Here is a 6,628-nt window from a genome sequence, read left to right as displayed (position 1 = left end):
CCCAGCACTTTGGGAAGCCAAGGAGGGTGGATTACTTGAGGTCAAGAGTTCAAGACCAGTCTGGTCAACATGGCGAAACCCTGTATCTACTAAAAACCCAAACACTAGCTGGGTATGGTGGTGGGCGCCTGTAATCCCAGCTACTTGGGAGACTGAGGCAGGACAATCGCTTGAACCCATGGGTCAGAGGTTACAGTGAGCCAAGATTGTGCCAATGCCCTCCAGCCTGGGCATCAAAGCAAGACTCTATCTAAAAAAGAAAAAAAAATTTTTTAAAGTAGCCAGCCATGGTGACATGTATCTGTAGTTCCAGCTACTCAGGAGGCTGAAGTGGGAGGATTGCTTGAGCTAGGAGGTTGAGGTCACAGTGAGTTGTGATCATCATGCCACACTGCATTCTGACCTGGGTGATAGAACAAGACCCTGTTTCAAAAAAAAAAGTTTTTCTATGTTCTGTCTAAAGTCACTCGACATGTCTTAGTGACTTGTGTAGCACTTCAGGAAACTCTACTGTGATATGTGTAAAGTGCACGGGGGCTCAATAAAGAATAACTCTGAGCCCATGCCTATAATCCCAGCACTATGGGAGGCCAAGGCAGGAGGATTGCTTGAGCTCAGGAGTTTGAAACCAGCCTGGGCAACATAGCGAGACCCTGTCTCTAATTGGAAAAAAAAAAAAGAGTAACTGACAGTTCTGAGACAGTGAGTTGTGATTACCTCCTTACTTCTCCCAGAATGTTGCCTCAACACATAGACCATGCTCTCATAAGGATTAGAGGGGTGGGAGGAGTACTGTAGGTTGTAGCTCATGCTACAGCCTTGATGATCTCCTCACCACCACAATATAGCCACCTTTACTCCTCCAGTATCCTCTGTCTCTTCTCTTTTTTTCTAAACTTTTTTCTGAAGGTGGGGTCTTGCTATATTGCCCAGGCTGGCATGGAATGGCTATTCACAGACACGACTATTGCATACTACAGGATCAAACTCCTGGCCTCAAGCAGTCCTCCTACCTCAGCCTCCCCAGTAGCTGGGTCTACGGGAATGGGTCACTGTACCCAGCCCTTTTCTTCTTTTTGACATATCCCAGAATACTCCAATAAGCAGCCTTCTGAATTCCTCCAGGCAGCATTTTGAGAGTGGGAGAGTCCAACATTTTTATACCTTAATTACTGTGACCATTGAAGTTAACCCATTTCAATGCCTGTCTTTCCCATCTTGGAGGGCAGGAACTGAGTCTTAATAATCTGTCTCCAGTTTCTCACACGGTCTGGAATTGAGATCTGTCTGTCTCCAAAATGTACAGCTTCCCCAGGGCTTAGCATAAACAGACATGTTGACGTATACGTGCAAATATTTTGAAAGGGTTTGAGGAGACCCTATAGAGACAGATGGAAAAGAAATGTCATACACGTTCTTCCAAAGTTCTAGGTCCATATTTTAAAGGAAGACATAGAGAGTTTTCAGAGAGTCAGAACATCGTGGAGCTGGAAGTGTCCAACCCCTTCATCTTACTAAGGAGAACATGGGTCTCAGAGGGGCTGAGTGATTGTGGAGGTCACACGGTGTGGAGCTGCGGTGGATGCACGGCTGGCTGCTCACCTGCATCTCTCCATTCTTGCAACAGTGACAGGGATTATGGGAAGAGTTGAGTTGTAATTCTTTTGATGAAACATCACTGATTAGAATTTCCAAGGCGTCCTGTGTATCAGGAAAGCCTCACCTTGCATTTGCCTCGATCTCAGCTTTCGCCCCAGGGAACCACCAGTGATCTCAGTTGGTGAATGCTGGCTATGTAAGACCTGGCCTCACTGAGATGAGTCATAGACCCCAGAGTGGTAAGTGGAGGTCACAGTTGACTAGACCTGGGTGTGTTAATGCCTGTTTTTACTCATGTGTTATATCTGTGCTCAAGACCTAAGGCTGCAAAGAGATATAATAAGACCTTCCTGTAAAGCACCTGGTTTTTGTGCAGACTTGATATTTCTGTAGAAAAAATCCTATTCCTTTTGACATTCTGCCAGCAAGCCATCCTCCCACATACCCAGCCATCTATCCACCTATCCATCCCTCCATCCCACCATCCCTCTATCTATCCATCTATCCCCTTAACCATCCATCCCTCCCTCCATCCATCCCTCTAACCATCCATCCATCCATCCATCCCTGTAACCATCCATCCATCCATCCATCCATTCCTTCATCCCTTTAGGTAACCGACAAACACCTATGGACTGCCTATTTTGGTCCAGCAACACAAATTTGATCTGTTATCTCACTGAAACCTCATACTCTCCCTGAAACATGGGTGGTTTTATCTCCACAGAAATGAATAAGACAAGTGTTGTAGCTCTTTTAGAATTTGTCTAGCAGGCTTTCCAGTTTTTGCCAGAAAGCCCTTAAAAAAGAAGGAATAAAAAAGAAATGAATAACAGAAATAAGGACCTGAGCTGACTGAATAAGACGTAGCGGTTGCCTCCCAGGTACTTGGTACAGAAGGAAGGGCCCAGCTATTTGCTTGCCACTTTCACCTATCTTATCTCATCAAGTCCTCACAACCACCCCACAGAACAGAACATTTCATGCCCATTTTATAGATGAGGAAATTAAGGCTCAGAAGGGTTCAGAGATTTAAAAAAGAGCTACTAAATGGCATAATAATATTCAAAGCCAGATCTGCCTTAGTAAGCATGGGTCTCTTTCCTTGTGTCCTCCCACCCTGCCATGTGGCTGTACCCTCGCCCAAGCCCCTCTCTCAAGGCACAGTCTGGTAAGCGCTGGGACAGGACTCTCTTGGGGGAATGACCCATGAGACCTCCAGTGGGAGGTGAGGGCCTCCACCTTGCTGTTTCTGGCTTCCTCTTTGAGGCCTCTGTGCTCCCCGTGCAGGTTAAAGCCCCAGCAGCAATGACTCTTTCCTGAGTTCAGGTCACCTTGGTCAGTTAGGGAGGTTACTCCTGAGGGTGGATGACATCCATGAACACAGTGTTCCAGAGACCCTCAGAAGCCAGAGTGGTCATTGCCACTGGAGCTAGAAGGTGCTCTTATCTGTCACCTGGACCCTGATATCCTAAGAGGAGGGACAGAGGTGGCCACTTGACATTTGCTGACCACTTACTGGAAGGGGAACTTTACTCCTCCCAAGCCCCTATGGCTAGCATTGACTCTTCCCTCTGCCTGAGTTATTTGGTCCCTGGATATCTACACGGCTCACCTCCTTGCTTCCTTCAAAGCTTTGCTCAAATGTCCCCTTCTTGGTGAGGCCTGATTGACTATCTCACTCAAAACTGGAGGCTTGCACTTTGGGAGGCTGAGACAGGTAGATCACGAGGTCAGGAGATCAAGACCATCCTGACCAACATGGTGAAACCCCATCTCTACTAAAAATACAAAAATTAGCTGGGCATGGTGGCACGTGACTATAATCCTAGCTACTCGGGAGGCTGAGGCAGGAGAATCACTTGAACCTGGGAGTTGGAGGTTGCAGTGAACCAAGATCGCACCACTGCACTCCAACCTGGCAACAGAACAAGACTCCATCTCAAAAAAAAAAGAGGCTTGGGGCCTGGTACAGTGGCTCACACCTTTAATCCTAGCGCTCTGGGAGGCTGAGGTGGGCGGATCGCCTGAAGTTGGGAGTTTGAGACCAGCTTGGCCAACATAACAAAACGCTGTCTTTACTAAAAATACAAAAATTAGCTGGGCATGGTGGCAGGCACCTATAATCCCATCTACTCAGGAGGCTGAGGCAGGAGAATCACTTGAATCTGGGAGGTTAAGGTTGCAGTGAGAGGAGCTCATACCACTGCACTCCAGCTTGGATGATAGAGCAAGACTCTGACTCAAAAAAAAAAAAAAAATGGAGGCTTGGGTAGGGAGTGTGCAGGGTTTCATGGCCCTGCAGCCTCATTAAACTCAGTGCCCTCCTAAAAAAAAAAATTAAAAATATAACAGTGCTTGCTTCAGCAGCACATAACTAAAACTGGAGCAATACAGAGATACAGGTATGGCCCCTGAACAGGGATGACGTGTAAATTCATGAAGTGTTCCATACAACCAAAATAAATTTTAAAAAATGAAAACCAACCCCGCCCCTCCCAAAAAATAGAGGCTTGGACAGTAAAGTGATTCCCAAGGTCACACAGTGAATGGCTGGCCTAGCTGTGTCCATCCAGCTCCCAAGCTCATTCTGCCACACTGCCTTCCCCTTCACGATACAGAATGTGAAGATCCCTATCTTCTACCTTCCAGACAAGAAAGACGAGCATCAAGCAGGTGAAATAACTAACATCCAAGGTCACACAGCAATCACCGGATGCAGAGATCCTTATTTTACCTCTACTGTGCGAGTGCTTCTCATACATTTTTGTCTGAATGCATATAATTTTCTTTTATCAACATTTTCCATTCTCATCCTCCAGTTCTAGTGCAGGCAATATATATCCTTGATGTTGTATGTATGCTTGTAAAATGTATGGTGTTATTTTTTGCATGTATTCATTTTAAATTTACATAAAAATTATGGTTCATGGCCAGGCACAGTGACTCACACCTGTAATCCTAGCACTTTGGGAGGCCTAGGCAGGCAGATCACAAAGTCAGACGTTCAAGACCAGCCTGGCCAACATGGCGAAACCCTGTCTCTCCTGAAAATACAAAAAAAATTAGCCGGGTGTGGTGGCCTGCGCCTGTAATCCCAGCTATTTTCGGGGAGGCTGAGGCACGAGAATCGCTTGAACGCGGAAGGCGGAGATTGCAGTGAGCCGAGATCACGCCACTGCACTCCGGCCCGGGTGAAAGAGTGAGACTCCCATCTCAAAAAAAAAAAAAAGTTACAGTTCACATAATCTGACCTTATTCTATGTCTCATTCCCTGCCCCCAGCATTATTTTTGCAGTGGAATCGTGTTGAAGTGTGTACATCTAGTTCAATGATGTCAATGTCTGCTGAGTCCTGCGTTGTGTACCTCTACTACATTCTACCCATTCCCCTGGTGATGGACAATGAGGTTGCCTTCCATTCCCTTTTCTTTCTTTTTTGGGGATGTAGGGGGGATGGAGTCTTGCTTTGGCTCCCAGGCTGGAGTGCAATGGTGAGATCTTGGCTCACTGTAACCTCTGCCTCCCAGATTCAAGCGATTCTTCTGCCTCAGCCTCCCGAGTAGCTGGGATTACAGGTGCCTGCCACTGTGCCGGGTTAATTTTTGTATTTTTAGTAAAGACAGAGTTTCACCACTTCGGCCAGGCTGGTCTTGAACTCCTGACCTCAAGTGATCTGCCCGCCTCGGCCTCCCAAAGTGCTAGGATTACAGGTGTGAGCCACCACTCCCGGCCCCGTTCCCTTTTCTATAACCAATGCTGTGAGATTCTTCCAGGTGTTCCCTATGGACCAGTATAAGAATTTCTCTAGAATGTATACCTGGGAGTGACATTCTCAGGTTGTAGGCTACAGTTATTTAACTTGGTAAAGAATTACCAAGTTGCTTCTGGACTGGCTGCACCAGTCTACACTCCCACTCCTAGTTACACAAAGGATTCTATTTCCGTGCATTTCTACCCACACTTGGCACTGTCCAACTTTAACATTGCAGGTAAGTGTAAAATAAAAATCTTGTTTTTAGTTTGGATTTCTTTGACTTTTTTTTTTTTTTTTTTTTTTTTGGCAGGTTCTTACTCTGTCACCTAGGCTGAAATGCAGTGGCATGAACATGGCTTACTGCAGACTTGAATTCTGGGGCTCAAGTGATCCTCCTGCCTCATCCTCTCCAGTAGCTGGGACTGCAGGCACGCCACCACACCTGGCTAATTTTAAATTGTTTCTTTTTATTTATTTATTTTTTTAAGATGGAGTTTCGTTCTGTTGCCCAAGGTGGCGTGCAGTGGCACAATCTTGGCTCACCGCAATCTCTGTCTCCTGGGTTCAAGCAATTCTCCTGCCTCAACCTCCCCAGTAGCTGAGATTACAGGTCCATGCCATCATACCACCTAACTTTTGTAGTTTTAGTAGAGACGGGGGTTTCGCCATGTTGGCCAAGCTGGTCTCAAACTCCTGACCTCAAGTGATCCGCCTGCCTCAGCCTCCCAAAGTGTTGGGATTACAGGCGTGAGCCACATGCCCGGCCAATGTTTTTTTTGTCAACCAGGTTCATCTTGAACTCCTGAGCTCAAGCAATCCTCCGGCTATGATCTTCCAAAGTGGTGGCATTACAGGGGTGAGCCACTGAGCCCGGCAATCTCATGTTACTGGTGGGTTTGTAATCATGTACTCATTAGGCATTTCAGTTTAAATTCAGACGATTCTGACTCCAAAGTCCATACAGTGTCACAGAGTGTCAATAAAGTGGTTTCTTGGGCCACAGTGACAGGGTTCAATTTCTGTCTCTGCAACTTTCCAGTCTGTGATTTTTAGGCAGACTTAACCTCTCTGGGTTATTTTCTTCATCTGTAAAATGGGAATAATTATACTGTTGACATAATAGGATGGTTTTGAGGATTTAGAGTTGCTTAGAACAGTGCTTTGAATGAAACTAACTTAGTACATATTATATCCTGGCTGGGCATGGTGGCTCACGCCTGTAATCCCTGCACATTGGGAAGCCAATGTGGGAGGATCGCTTGAGCCCAGCAGT

General features: G+C 46.3%; 1 non-coding gene across 1 annotated transcript; it reads left to right on the top strand.

Moving 5' to 3' along the window:
• Positions 1–2,339: 2,339 nt before the first annotated feature.
• LOC135269543 (U7 small nuclear RNA) lies at positions 2,340–2,401 on the top strand. Its single transcript, XR_010337804.1, has one exon. It is a non-coding gene; the product is annotated as a U7 small nuclear RNA (small nuclear RNA).
• Positions 2,402–6,628: the final 4,227 nt, after the last annotated feature.

The sequence above is a fragment of the Aotus nancymaae genome, unplaced genomic scaffold, assembly GCF_030222135.1.
Source record: "Aotus nancymaae isolate 86718 unplaced genomic scaffold, 86718_ANA_hifiasm-v0.15.2.pri h1tg000053l, whole genome shotgun sequence".
Taxonomy (NCBI): Eukaryota; Metazoa; Chordata; class Mammalia; order Primates; family Aotidae; genus Aotus; species Aotus nancymaae.
This window is presented reverse-complemented; position numbering and strand designations above follow the sequence as displayed.